Source organism: Eulemur rufifrons, chromosome 16 (assembly GCF_041146395.1).
Source record: "Eulemur rufifrons isolate Redbay chromosome 16, OSU_ERuf_1, whole genome shotgun sequence".
Taxonomy (NCBI): Eukaryota; Metazoa; Chordata; class Mammalia; order Primates; family Lemuridae; genus Eulemur; species Eulemur rufifrons.
The window spans coordinates 1,644,041-1,658,954 of record NC_090998.1 but is presented as its reverse complement, the minus strand read 5'-3'; the positions used below and the strand labels follow the sequence as shown (position 1 = coordinate 1,658,954).

General features: G+C 39.2%; 1 protein-coding gene across 1 annotated transcript in view; it reads right to left on the bottom strand.

Annotated features, from left to right (window-relative positions):
* The window catches only part of ADIPOR2 (adiponectin receptor 2), a 76,648-nt gene that overhangs the window by 23,328 nt on the left and 38,406 nt on the right, over window positions 1-14,914 (bottom strand). The window lies entirely within an intron of this gene.

Genomic DNA, 14,914 nt, shown 5'->3' with positions numbered 1-14,914 from the left:
TCCAAAGTGCAACCTAAAATGACAGTTTTCTAGAGTATATTTTACCTTTGGAAAGACAGAGAACTACAGTGATAAAGATAAAAGGCCCTTAAGGTCAGTCTAATATGAAAATAACTGACAAACCTATTTGGGTTACTAGCTCAGTTCAACAGAGTAATTCAGTTTAACGAATATTAAGATGATTAAAAATAAGATGAATAAAACGTAGTCTCTCTTCTGCAGGCTTACAGTCTAACAAGGGGCTGAATTAGCCACATAAATGACTATCATGGAAATAAGGTATAGCTAGTTCAAAGATAGGTATTAGGGAGCTCAGGAAAGGCTGAATGAAGAACACAATTTTAGAAAGATGAGATAAAAGAAAATAACCAAGTGGGAAAAGTCAAAGTACCACCTCGAGGAAAGGAGACTAGCTTAGTTCAGCTGAAGCTTCAGTTACATTTAGGTAAGTAGTAAAACATAAATGACATACGTAAATGCCAGCTGAAGTTAGTACACAAAGTGCCACGGAGACCCACGATCATAACACCATCCACAATTAGAAGAGAAAGGTAAAAAAATGGTATAATACCCAGGGCTGGGAACAGAAAATCTTTAATGAAAATCTATCTCCCTTTATAGACGTCATTGCAAAGTGAGACCTTCTGCACTCACACAGCTTAATTACGAGGCCTATTTAACATAACTTCTTGCCCAGGAAGGCAAAAATGGGAACCAGTAAATACCTTCATCATTACCTTTAGGAACTTCTCAATAATTCATTTAAATGAAAAATAAACTGCTCAACCAGATCCTTAGAACAATATATTGCTCAACTGGGCAAACGTGCTCACTAATAAAATATTTGCTTATCAACAGTTGGTCCAAGAATCCTAATCTATCTTATCACAAACTCTGCCCAGTTCCAGTAAGTTCTCCATATTGGAAGACCTGCCACTTGAACCCAAACCCCAAAACCCTATACCCACCTATGACCTCTCGTTTCTAAAACACTACTAGGACTCTTTAGGGCTGTGGTCCCCAATCCCAGGGTTGTAGACCAGTACTGGTCTGTGGTCTGTTAGGGAGCGGGTCACAGAGCTGTACTGCACCCCCACCCCCCACCCCATCCCGTGGAAAAATTGTCTTCCATGAAACTTAGGAACAGAGTCGGGGATGGGGCCACACAGCAGGAGGTGAGCAGACAGGCCAGCGAAGCTCCCCAATCTCCCCAGTGTTCGTATCACCGCCTGAGTTCTGCCTGCCCTGCCCCTCCTCCCCCAGTCCATGGAAAAATTGTCTTCAATGAAACCAGTCCCTGGTGCCAAAAAGGTTGAAGACTGCTGCTTTAGGGTGGTGGTCACTCTTGTGCAGTATGTAATAAATTTGGCTTAGTTTGACCCACAGGTTATTCTGATGGTCTTTTTGGCAAGTTGACAGACTGAAACCAGTCTTAAGTTTAGAAATTGGAAATGTGTAGTAAAGGCATTACCAAGCTGATATACCTAACAAATAAAAACACAAGGGTTAGTGGAAATTAAGGTATCTAAAAAAAAAAATGACAGCTGAAGAATAAGCACTGATGGATGTATACCTGGTACCCTCCAAAATAGTAAGTACAATACCCAGTCTATATGAACATTCATCCTGGCCGCCTGGACATATATATACTCTTTGTATTCACTAGGTCTTTCTATCAAAGCTTGATGGAAAAGATCTTTAAAATCATCCAATTTTTAAAAATTTTCACATAGCAACTCTCTCTAATCTTAAGTGAATTTCCTAAGCAGATTTCCCCATGAAAATAAAATGAAGTGACTGACAGACAGGAGCATATTTACAAGTTAGCTTTCTTATAATAAACTAATATATAGTGTGGCATTCTTGAGTTTGGTTAAAGTAAACCAATTCAAGAGAATAAGTCCTAGGTTGAATGAATAAAAGTTAGCTTCTAATCTCCCAATTTATGAAGAAGAACCTGGAACAGAGGAAAAGTAGGACAACCATAAAGGGTGATCTCTTTATTTGGCCTAATACCTCAGAGACTTCAGGGGGGAAAAAACCGTAAAATTGAAGATCCGGAAAAATTGGTTTGAAATGCCACATTTATATATTTGTCCAAAAGCTTATAAAACACTAAACTATAAACTTCAGCAAATATAGTCAAAAGAGCACAGGATTTAGGGTCAGAAGCCTAGAGGCAATGGTCTAACCATTTCAACCAACAATATACAACATTACACAAAACTTGAATCTGATACAAATTTCAAAAAGAATTTTGGATGATGGAAGAATATTGGACCAGGAGTCTAAAAATCTAGAGTTTAGGCCCTGGCCATCTAGGCTTACTTGCTACTGCATCTTCCACCTCACTGTACCCAGTTAGGGTGAATGAACATTTTTCAGGTTCAGACATCAGTATATGCCAGTGTATACTCAATAAATGTTAACCATTATTACCACTATTTCCCGAAAGTATCACATTATTTCTTCCTTCTGAGTCTTTACATCTGCTGTTCCTTTTGTCTAGAATGTTCTTTAGTCCTTTCTCTTAGATAAGTCTGAAACTCAAGTTTTTCTTGCCCCCATAGTACCCTATGCATACAATCACACAGCACTCACCACAAATGTACTGATTTATCTGTCTCTTCAACTAAATCAGTGGTTTTCAACTTTTTTGGCACCAGAGACTGGTTTCATGGAAGACAATTTTTCCATAGATATGGGGGGAGGAGGCTGATGATTTCAGTATGATTCAAGCACATGACATTGTGCACTTTATTTCTAGTATTTCTACTATTATTACATTGTTACTTGCCACTCACTGATAGGGTTTTGATATGAGTCTGTAAGCAATTGATTTATTATGGTCTCTGTGCAGTCAAACCTCTCTGCTAATGAAAATCTGTATTTGCAGCCACTGCCCAGCATTAGCATCACTGCCTCAGCTACACCTCAGACCATCAGGCATTAGATTCTCATAAGAAGTGTGCAACCTAGATCCCTCACATGTGCAGTTTACAGTAGGGTTCGCACTCCTGTGAGAATCTAATACAGCAGCTGATCTGACAGGAGGTGGAGCTTATGTGGTGATGCCAGCAATGGGGAGCGGCTGTAAATGCTGACAAAGCTTTGCTGGCTTGCTCCTCCACCCACTGCTCAGCTCCCCCTGCTGTGCGGCCTAGTTCCTAACAGGCCACGGACCAGTACCAGTCTGAGGCCTGCGGGCTGAGGACCTCAAAACTAAATGATATGCTGTTTAATGGCAGAAAACATGTCTTCTCTTTGCATGTCCAAATGCCAACACACGGTAAAGAAATTAAAAACATCTGTAGGAAGATTAAAAGCATGCATGTGTCTACTAAACTAAATGACACAGGAGCCCTTCCACTCTTATCATCTAGGAACCAAATTTGGGTACTTGAAAGAAAGTTGGTTCTATTTAATAGAAGAAATTAGTAAGTCAGAAGGAAAAGCTGGTAGGGGAAGAGGACAAGGTTAAATTAGTTCAATTTGAAACAGTTAATTTTAACAGTTACAAGTCCAATAAAGAGGCCAGTACTAATACAACACATTTAGAAATCATCTTTGTGAAAAGACTGTTAAAGTCAAGGGTGGTTGAGGTATATGGGTAAGCTCAGGATGTGTTTATTAGGATTTACTGCAATTAATCAATAGAGTACTATTACCAGGGGAGGTCAGGGTAACAGAATTATTATGTATTGTACACTAACTACATGCCAGACACTGTACTAAATGCTTTTTACAAATTAAATAATCAAAGCCTCACCACAACTTTCTGAGATGAGTATTTCTATTCCCATTTTATTAAGTGGAAATCTAGATCAAGTGTGGTAAATGAAGGAAAGAAAGCTAAGAGAAGTTACACAGCTCTAAGTAGTATCTTGATTCCCAACCTAATGACACTATCTTGGATAATTACTTTAATAATTACGGAAGTCTACATGCACATTAAATAGTGTCTGTGGACTGAATAAATGTCTTATATTCATAACAAAGTAGTAAGCGATACTACTTTCCAAATACAGGTAGGTACTACAGTGATTTACTAAATACAAATTCATTAAGATGAACTAAAATTCATAGTTAATTTCTCTGGTGTATTTTTTCAAGGTAATATTAAAAATATGACTATAATGTAGTGAGGTTGGTAAATATTTCTGATGTTTAAAGAGGGAACTAGATCACCTTCCTGACCCAGTAATTCCACTCCTAGATATGCAGCTGGCCGGGCGCGGTGGCTCACGCCTGTAATCCTAGCACTCTGGGAGGCCGAGGTGGGCGGATCGTTTGAGCTCAGGAGTTCGAGACCAGCCTGAGCAAGAGCGAGACCCCATCTCTACCAAAAATAGAAAGAAATTATATGGACAGCTAAAAACATATATAGAAAAATTAGCCGGGCATGGTGGCGCATGCCTGTAGTCCCAGCTACTCGGGAGGCTGAGACAGGAGGATCGCTTGAGCTCAGGAGTTTGAGGTTGCTGTGAGCTAGGCTGACGCCACGGCACTCACTCTAGCCTGGGCAACAGAGTGAGACTCTGTCTCAAAAAAAAAAAAAAAAAAAGATATGCAGCTAACAGAAATGCATATATATGTTCACCAAAAACAAGTACTGGAATGTTCACAGTAACACTATTTATAACATCTCCGAACTGCAAACAACCCAGGGTTGACTGCCTTCAACAATAGAATGAATAAACAAAATGTGGTACAGTAACATAAAGAAATACTGCAGAGCAATGAAAATGAACAATCTACAGCTACCCCCAGAAAATATGGATGAATTTCGCAAACATGATGCTGAAAGAAGCCAGATACAAGAGTACATATGGAATAATTACAATGAGATGAAATACAAAAGCAAGGAAAATTAATCTGTGCCATAAGGCTTCTTCAGGAATGAATGAGATGATATATGCAAAAGAGCTCAGAAAATTGCCTCATACATTATAAAGGATCGATAAAAACAAGCTATCATTCTTGTCATAAATAATAAGAATGCATTTATTCTATCATAGACTGAAGAAGTGTTAAGTTTCCCTGAACACTCAAAGAATATACCCCAATGTTCTCTTTCTGCACATCTCTTCACAGAAACTACCTGAGACCATTTAGACACAGAACTTTAAATTTAGTGTTGGTAAATTTATTCCATAACTTATTTGTTATAGGCCAATCAGACACTGAGTTAGAATCTGAGAATACAGGGGTAAACAAAAAGGCAAGATTCTTGCCACCGTGGAACTTAGAAGTCTACAGGTAAAAATAATTATTAAACATATAATCACACAAATACACAAGTTGTGATACATACTGTGATGGAAAATAAAAGCTGATTAAAGATAACAATCGGAAACCTGATACAGGATGAAGTAGGGGTAGAGAACTTAACCTGAATACTAAAGGATGAGCAGTTAGCCAAAGGTGTGGGAGAAAGAACACTCCTAGGCAGAGGCAAGAGCCCTGCTTGAAGGCTCTGAAGCTGGAAAGAGCCCAGCCTGTTTAAAGAACTGAAATAAGACCAGCATGGTTGCAGCTCAATGAACATGGAGGAGAATGTCCTGAAATGAAGTTGGAGAGACAGGGCAGCAATGAGATCATGCAGGATCCTATAGGTTAGAAAAAGGAATTGGGACTGTACCCTGAATTTATGGTCCCCGAACCCCAGGCCACCAAATGGTACCCAGCATGCCCTGTTAGGAACCTAGACTGCACAGCAGGAGGTGAGCCCAGGCTGGGCAGGCTGGGTGAGTGAAACTTCATCTGTATTTACAGCCACTCCCCATCACTCACATCACCACATAAGCCCCGCCTCCTGTCAGATCAGCAGAGGCATTAGAGTCTCACAGGATGGCAAACCCTACTGTAAACTGCGCATGCGAGGGATCTAGGTTGCGGCTCCTTATGAGAATCTAATGCCTGATGGTCTGAGGGAGAGCTGGGGTGGTGATGCTAGCGCTGGGGAGTGGCTGTAAATACAGAGGTTTGACTGTACAATAAATGTGATGCGCTTGAATCATCCCGAAACCACCCCCCCACAGTCCGTGGAAAAACGGTCTTCCACGAAACCAGTCCTTGGTGCCAAAAACGTTGGGGACCACTGCCCTAAGGGCAATGGGAAGAAAATGAAGAATTTTAAAAATGGGAATGGCCTAATAAACTTTGAATTTTTAAGAACTCTCTCTAGGAACTATGTGAAAAATATAGTGGACAGGAACAAGAAACAAAATACAAAGTCTTGTCAGATCTATTCCCGATGGGAGGTGATGGCTTAGACTAAAGTAGTGGCAGTACAGATGAAAAGAAGTAGACAATTAGAAGTTGAATTGCCACAACTGGAATTTTATAATAGGTCTGAATTTAGCTGCTATTTCCAAATTCTCCAAAGAGGTTAACAGAGGCAGGTCTGGTCTCCTGATAAAAGCTCAGGAGTAAACTGAGACCACAGTGAGATACCACTTCATACCCACCAGGATGGTTATATTCAAAAATATAGTAATAATTGTTGGTGCGCATGTGGAAAAAGCAGAAACCTCATACATTGTTGGCTGGAATATAAATTGGTACAGCTGCTATGGAAAACAATTTGTCCATTTCAAAATATTAAACATAGAGTTAACATATAACCCAGAAAAATTCCTCCTGGGTATATACCCAAGAGCATGGTCCGCAACCTTTTTGACACCGGGGACAGGTTTCGTGGAAGACAGTTTTTCCACAGACAAGGGGTGGGGAGGGTGTTGCCACCCTGGCTCTACCTCAGATTTTCAGGCGTTGGATATTCATGAGGAGCACACAACCTGGATCCCCTGCATGCACAGTCTGCAGTGGGGTTCTCATTCCTGAGGGTCCGATGCCCCCACTGATGTGATGGGGGGTGGTGATGCAAGCAATGGAGAGCAGCTGTGGGTGCAAGTGGGCTTCACAGGCTCACCTGCTGCTCGCCTCCTGCAATGCAGCCAAGGGGCGGGGGTGAGGGGTTGGGGACTGCAGCCCAAGAGAAATGAAAACATATGTCCACACAAAACTTGTACATGAATGACAATAGCAACATTATTTATAACAGAACAAAAGTGGAAACAACTCAAGTGTCCATCAACTGATTATTGGATAAATAAAATATAGCTGTGGTCCCCAACCCGGGCCGCAGACTGGTACCTGTCTGTGGCCTGTTAAGAGACCGGGCTGCAGAGCTCCCTTGCCACCCTGCTTCCCTCAGCCCAGTCCAGGGAAAAATTGTCTTCCATGAAACTTAGGAAAGGGGGCCTGCACAGTAACAGATCAATAACTAAAAATAGAATACTTATACTATAATAAAAGCTATATAAATATGGTCTCTCACTCAAAATATCTTACTGTATTGTATTCACCCTTCTTTTTGTGATCTATCCATCTTACAACCAATGGGGCTACTAAGTGACTAACGGGCAGGTAGCATCTACAGTGTGAATACAATAGACAAAGGGATGACTCACGTCCTAGATGGGGCCAGATGGAGCAGGAAGGCATGAGATTTCAACATACCACTCAGAATGGCATAAAATCTAACTTATGAATTGCTGATTTCTGGAATTTTCCATTTACTATTTTCAGACCGAGAGCTGACCAGGTAACTGAAACCAGAGAATGCGAAACCACAAAATGCAAAACCACAAATAAGGAAGAATAGATGTATATCCATCCATACAATGGAATATTTTTAGTAACAAAAAGAAAGGAAGTACTAACGCATGCTATGATACAGATGAACCTTAAAAACATGCTAAGTAAAAGAAGCCAGACACAAAACACCACATACCATCTGATCTCATTTATTAAAAAAAAAAAAAAAAAGACAAAAAAAGTCCAGAACTAACAAAGACACAGAGACAGAAAGTAGACTAGAGGTTGCCTAGGGTTAAGGGATGGGGATGGGGAGAAATAGCAAACAGGTAAGTGATTTCTTTTGGAGATGATAAAAATGGTCTGAAGCTAGACTGGAGTGATGGCTGTGGCCTATTAGGGACCGAGCTGCAGTGACTCTACAGTCAATTCTGTGACTATACTAAAACCATCAAACTGTACACTTTGGTGAATGGGTGAATTTTATAGTATGTGATCTATCTCAATAAAAACAGCTTTTTAGGCCAGGTGTAGTGGCTCACACCTGTAATCCTAGCACTCTGGGAGGCTGAGGCCAAGGCAGGAGGATCCCTTGAGCTCAGGAGTTCGAGACCAGCCTGAGCAAGAGCAAGACTCCGTCTCTACTAAAAACAGAAAAATTAGCTGGGCATGGTCACACACGCCTGTAGTCCCAGCTACTTGGGAGGCTGAGGGAGGAGGATCGCTAGAGCCCAGGAGTTTGAGGTTGCTGTGAGCTATGATGATGCCACTGCACTCTAGCCAGGGCGACAGAGTGAGACTCTGTCAAAAAATGAGTTTTTAAAAAACTGTCAAGTCATGAGTAAATGTGATGTTTTCCTTTAACAAACAGCAAATAAATCTAACTTTATATCCCTAATACTCCTCAGTGTAAGATCTGTCTCTTTCCAAAGTATGTTCCTGAGAAGTTTTTAATACATTAAATATTTTAAATAAAATAAAGCTATAACTTTAGACACTGGTTTTTAAATAGTAGTGAGCATCTTAGTCACTTGTGAAACTTTTTAGGATATGTGCTGCCAAAGTAGCACACTTGTGAAACTTTTTAAAATTACATATACATCCAGAACCCAAAGATTCTGAATTTATAGGTCTGGAATGAAATCCTGGCATTTGCATATTCTTTAAAGGGCCATATGTGACCAGGTAAGCACTCCTAACAGATTCACTGATTTAAAGGCACCTGGTGGTAAGTAAACACTTGTACAAAAAGATATAGCGCTCTACAATGCACGTAAACTACCCTAAACCTAATTTTTTAGGTTGAGAATTTCACTTAACTTGTTTTAAATTAAAAAAAAAAAAAAAAACCCTGTTGCCTGTTTTATTACACTTGTATCCTTAGGCATGATTGGGATTTGACACAACTTAAGAGAATTTAAGGGCTCTCAATCATATTTTCTTTTTTTTTTCTTTTTTTTTTTTTTTGAGACAGACTCTCACTCTGTTGCCCAGGCTAGAGTGAGTGCCGTGGCGTCAGCCTAGCTCACAGCAACCTCAAACTCCTGAACTCAAGCGATCCTCCTGTCTCAGCCTCCCGAGTAGCTGGGACTACAGGCATGTGCCACCATGCCCGGCTAATTTTTTCTATATATATTTTTAGCTGTCCATATAATTTCTTTCTATTTTTAGTAGAGATGGGGTCTCGCTCTTGCTCAGGCTGGTCTTGAACTCCTGAGCTCAAACGATCCGCCCACCTCGGCCTCCCAGAGTGCTAGGATTACAGGCGTGAGCCACCGCGCCCGGCCTCAATCATATTTTCAAAGAAGCCTAAGCAATCTAGTTAAATTCTACATCTTAAAATGGGAGGGAAAAATACTCAAAGAAAACGATGCTAAAACATCAGAAATGTGAAGACTGCACTATATTTGTTTATTTACTTTCAAAATAAACATTAAAAAGTTAGAATGCAAAATTACTCTGGCCTCACAGAAAACAAGGTGTGCAACAATTTTGTCAAAAAACAAGACCAACTGTTGAATCCAACCTCTGGGTTCAACATAAACACTCAAGGGCAGGGTTTGGAATTCAGAAACAATAAGTCAATCTGGTGCCAATTCTGATAAAGGCAGCTTTGTTCAGCAGAAAGACCAGAAGACTTACAGCATGTGCTCTCATTTAGCCATGTGACCTTGCGCAAATTACTATACTAACCCTTTTAAATTCTACTTTCATCCACTTTCAAAAAGAGAACATATCTGTTCTTCCTACTTCAGAGTACAGTTTTGAGAAGCAAATGAGATAATGTCTGTGAAAGTGCTACATAAAAATTAGAGCATTATTATAAACAGAATTACTGAGAAGGATACACTTTATCCTTCTGATATTTGCTAATACTTCTGATATTTCAACTTCAAAACTGAAAATTATAATATAAGAAATGAATCCTTTTTCCAGACACACAAAAAAAAATCAGTATATGGAACTCTTCAAGTCATAAAGATATTAGTATTTTGCCTTTAATTTCAGACTCAAAATTGCACAGTTTTCTGTAACTCTGTCCCCCTTCTTCTCTTAGCGCCCATGCTTACTATACACTAACCCTGAAATTTGTAGCAAGGAACAGTACTGTTTATTGTTTCAGTAGGGAACAGAAGTTGTAATGAATGGGAAGAAAGGGCCAAGGGAGGACCAAAACAGAAGAAAAGTTTTCCTTGCTTAAATAATCAATAATATTAATAAACTTTCTACTGAAACTATCTCCCAAGTAGGTAGTACACACAAATTGTACCAGTCTCTCCATAAACCACCTTCTCTTTTTCAGCAAAGAACTTCAACTCCAAAGAGAAACAACATAAAGGACAAATTATCATTAGGAACAAAAAAACTCAATTTCCTCATTGATAAATTGAAGAAGGCAAACAAGATGATTTTGGGGGGCCTTTTCAGCTCTAACATTCCACAATCCATAGATCAGATCCTCTCACTCTGACTCCTCACAGGAAATCTGTTAAAACAGACAGGAAGAAAAAATGGTTCTTTTGTTCATAATGCTGACTTTTGGGTTAGGTCTAAGATTAAAGGAAAATCAAATACATATTTTCTATGCAATATAATGAATTCATTCATAAGGATGAAAAAAATCAGTCACTTATTAATGAAATAAAAAACATAAATATCATCTTTAGAAGATACCACTCTATCCAGTAAAGATAGTAAACAAACAAACAAAAAAAAAGTATGACAACAAACAAAATCAATTAATGTGAATCTGATCAAAAGGCACTGGGTAGGCAAATTCTGGACTGTAAAAACATATTTTATTATTTCATAGCTAAAATGTGATGTTCTTCAGGCTGGGTCCTTAGGGCCCTTCTCTCTTCCCTCTCTTCACTCTCCCCCTCTGAAGTAACCTTAACCATTTCAGTAGTTTTAAATATCATTTATATGTACTACATCGGCACAAACCTCTCTTTGGAATTCCAAACTCACACCCAACTACCTTGTTGACATATCCACTAAGATGGCTCACAGGCATTTCATATTTAACTTGGACAAAAAAAGCAAACTCTTGATCCTCCCACCTAAACCTGCTTCACACCCAAACTTGTCCTCTCAGAACAGTTTTTCCACTCTCAGAATGTGGTTATCATACCCCCATCAATTCAGTTACTCACATGATACCTCAAAGTCATTCACATCATTTCCTTCTCCCTCAAACCGTTACATCTAATACACCAGCAAATCCTGCCAACTCTACCTCCAAAGTACAGCTTAAATTTATCCACTTCCTGTCAGTTTCCCTATCACCATCGACCCAGATTAAGCTACCAAAAAACTTCCACGAATTTCTGTAGCAGCTTCCTAACTCATCTCCAAGTTTCTCTTTCCCTTAACTACCTCCATAATCAACTACCTTCACATAAGAGTTAAAAGCTCATCTTTTCAGGATGTGCATGAGGTCTTACCACTTCCTTGCTTAAAACCTTCCCATGGCCTATAATGCACTTTCTCCACATCATGGTCTACAAGGGCCCTTACCTACATTTTTTTTTAACCTGATCTCTTACCATCCTACCTCTACCCACTCACCACACTCCTCAAATTCACCAAGTTCTTTTCAGACTCAGGACCTTGTTACACACTATTCCTGTTGCTTGAAATGCCCTGCACACACTCCCTCTTTTCCTACTTATTGGCCTTTACTAAGCACTCAGCTACACAGTCATCTCTAGAAACTGCCAGAGGAACTACTTTTTTCATTACCATCAGTTCTTTAAATTGGATATGAGTGTATTTCAGAATAGCTCAAAGTATACATTCTAAAAACCCTTGAGAACATTTCTTAATATCAAGAAATTGGGCCGGGCGCGGTGGCCTGTAATCCTAGCACTCTGGGAGGCCGAGGCGGGTGGATCGCTCGAGGTCAGGAGTTCGAGACCAGCCTGAGCAAGAGTGAGACCCCGTCTCTACTAAAAATAGAAAGAAATTATATGGACAACTAAAATATATATATACAAAAAAATTAGCCGGGCATGGTGGCTCATGCCTGTAGTCCCAGCTACTCGGGAGGCTGAGGCAGTAGGATCGCTTAAGCCCAGGAGTTTGAGGTTGCTGTGAGCTAGGCTGACGCCACGGCACTCACTCTAGCCCGGGCAACAGAGTGAGACTCTGTCTCAAAAAAAAAAAAAAAGAAAAGAAAAGAAAAGAAAAAGAAATTGATAAAATTATAGAATTCTACCATAACTGGAAAGGGACACAGAGATCATATATTGCCCTCATATTACGTATGAAATTAAATAAATTCACCTATTCCACAAGACTAGAACATGTATGTGTTCAATATCTGACTCTATGTTCAATATCTTGGTCTCTTGGTCAACCTTCTTCCAATTGTGTTTATTACATTTCCACTTCCTTTAAGATAATCCTAGTCACAGAAAAAGACAATCCTAAATTTCATATGGAACCACAAAGGAACCCAAATAGCCAAAACAATCTTGAGGAAGAAAAACAAGGCCAGAGGCCTTATACATTCTGACTTCAAAACATATTACAAAGCTACAGTAATCAAAACAATATGGTACTAGCATAAAAACAGCCATACAGACCAATGGGACAGAATAGAGAGCCCAGAAATAAACCCACACATATATAATCAAATGATCTTAGCCAAGTGGTGCCCAGACTACATAATGGGGAAAGGATAGTGACTTCAACAAAGGATGTTGGAAAAACTGAATATCCACACGCAAAAAAATGAAATTGGACCCTTACCTTGCACTATACACAAAAATCAACTCAAAGTGGATTAAAGACTTAAACATAAGACCTGAAACTATAAAACTCCTAGAAGAAAACATAGGAGAACTCCTTCACAACATTGGTCTTGGCAATGATTTCTTCATTGGTACCAAAAGCACAAGCAACAATAGCAAAATTGGACAAGTGGGACTACATTAAACTAAAAAGCTTCTGCACTGCAAAGAAACAATCAACAGGGTAAAAAGGCAAATTATGAAATGGGAAAAAAACACTTGCAAACCACATAACTGATAAAGGGTTAAAACAGGGTTAATATCCAAAATATGTAAGGAACGCCTGCAAGTCAAAAGCAAAAAAACAAAAATACATAACCTGATTTTTAAATAGGCAAAGAACTTGAATAGACATTTCTCCAAATAAGACATACAACTGGCCAACAAGTATGTGAAGAGATGTTCAACATCACTAACCATCAGGGAACTGCAAATCAAAACCATAATGAGATATTACCTCACACATGTTAGGATGCCCATTCTGTTAGGATGCCCATTATGAAGAAGAAGAAGAAGAAGACAAAGAAGACGAAGACGATGAAGACAACGACGACGAAGCGGAAGAGGAAGAGGAAGAAGAGGAGGAAGAAGAGGAAGAGGAAAGAAAAAGAGGAAGAAGAGGAGGAAGAGGAAGAAGAGGAAAAGGAGGAAGAGGAAGAAGAAGAAGAGAAGAGGAGGAGGAGGAGGAGGAGGAGAAAGAGGAAGAAGAAGAAGAGGAAGAAGAAGAAAGAAAAGAAAATAGCAAGCGTTGGCCAGGATGTAGAGAAAATGGAACCTTTTGCACTGTTGGTGGGAATGTATTATGAAATGACACAACAGCTATGAAAAACAGTAGGGGTTCCTCAAAAAATCTAAAATAGAAACACTATGTGATCCAGCAATCCCACTTCTGTGCATTTATCCAAAATATTGAAAACAGGATCCTGAAGAGATATCTGCATGCTCATGTTCATAGCAGCATTATTTACAATAGCCAAAATGTTGAAACAACCTCAATGTCCACTTATGGATGGATAAAGAAAATGTGGTATATACATACAATGAATCCTGTCATATGCTACAACATAGATAAACCTTGAAGACATTTATCTACATGAAAAGCCAGTCACAGAAGGACAAATACTGTATGATTCCACTTATACAAGGTGTCTAAAATAGTCAAACTCATAAAAGCAGAAAGTAGAATGGTGGTTGCGGGAGGATGGGGCAATGGGGAGTTGCTAGTCAATGGATATAGAGTTTCAGTAATGCATGATGAAAAAGTTCTAGAGATCTGCTATACAATAAGGTGCACATAGCTAACAATACTGTACTATATACTTAAAAATTTGTTAAGAAGGTAGATTTCATGTTAAGAACAAAAAATACCCAGTCACTCATCCAAACCCAGTGATAGTTCCCAGTTGAACAGCAACTGCATTAACAATTGCTCAGGTCTTAATAGCAACTGAGTGAAATTCAGTTTGCTCTGCCCGGTAAGGGAAGCTTAAACTCCATTACACTGTACTATAAAACAGCAACATGAAAATTAAGTCTCAAGTGTAGAAGAAAGTTCTTGCTCCAGATATCTGTCAAACGTCATTTTAAACAGAAATAGAGGTTTAAAGGCCAAATTACACTTATTGTAAACTGTTTTTTAAAATCCCATAAACTATTAATCTATCCATATGGATGAATGCACACATGCACATACATAATCTTTCACTGTAGCACAATCTATCTGGCCAAAAGTATAAGGCTGGCTTTATAAAGTGTAACCATGAATAAAAGAAGAAGCAGGCTTAAATCTCTTGCCACAATAGCCTGTAATTACTAAGACATTCCTGTGAAATTATTATAAAAGACCTGAAAGGACAACTCCCTGGAGTTCAATCTAATAACAGTGTTATCCACACAGTATGTCCATCGCTTAGGACAGTAAAAGTGTTGCACCAAGGTGAGGCCTTCGAGATACAACTATAACCCACAGTAAGAAATGTATTTCATGTATTATTTATGTTTACATATATAACTAT